Genomic DNA, 700 nt, shown 5'->3' on the forward strand with positions numbered 1-700 from the left:
TCGATGTGAAGTGGAACCAACACACTCAAACAGAGACAGGTAGAGCTGCTGCAGAGACACAGAGGACTGAGACAGAGACAGAGACAGTTTGTTGGGCAAGGAGACCGAATTAAAACTGTGATGAAAGACTGTATCCAAGAAGTGGACGTAGTCACCGTGACAACGCCCACTGGTTTGTGGACTACAGTTCAGAGTTTTTGGTCATCGCCATCTTTGTTTTTTTTTTCTTTTTGCAACCAGAAGTGACAATAGAGGGCGGAGCTAAGTGCAACGGAACCCTAATAAGTAAATAGATCAAGTGAGGAGTAGAGTCATTTCCCCCACAGACTGGTACAGCGCTGACATCGTGTCCAGAGGTAGACCACCGTGATCAAAGCTCAAAGTATTTTCCACATATTTTCTGAAAAACAGCCCAACAGTCGCTGCTCATTTTGGTTTTTTCCGGTGCAGAGAAAAATGAGTTGCCCACACTGGACTGTGACTCACCGTCACAGAGGTAGAGGCGCTCTGTCCCCAGTACAGACCTGAACACGATTAGCTAAGTCCACCCAGAGGAAGTACTGTGTGTGTGTGTGTGTGTGTGTGTGTGTGTGTGTGTGTGTGTGTGTGTGTGTGTGTGTGTGTGTGTGTGTGTGTGTGTGTGCATATATATATTAGCTGGAATGTTTCAATCAAAGTTTAGTTACAGTTGATCATTTAA

This window comes from Cebidichthys violaceus, unplaced genomic scaffold (assembly GCF_023349555.1).
Source record: "Cebidichthys violaceus isolate CVI_PGR_0920_01 unplaced genomic scaffold, fCebVio1.0.p SCAF_56, whole genome shotgun sequence".
In the NCBI taxonomy this organism is placed as follows: Eukaryota; Metazoa; Chordata; class Actinopteri; order Perciformes; family Stichaeidae; genus Cebidichthys; species Cebidichthys violaceus.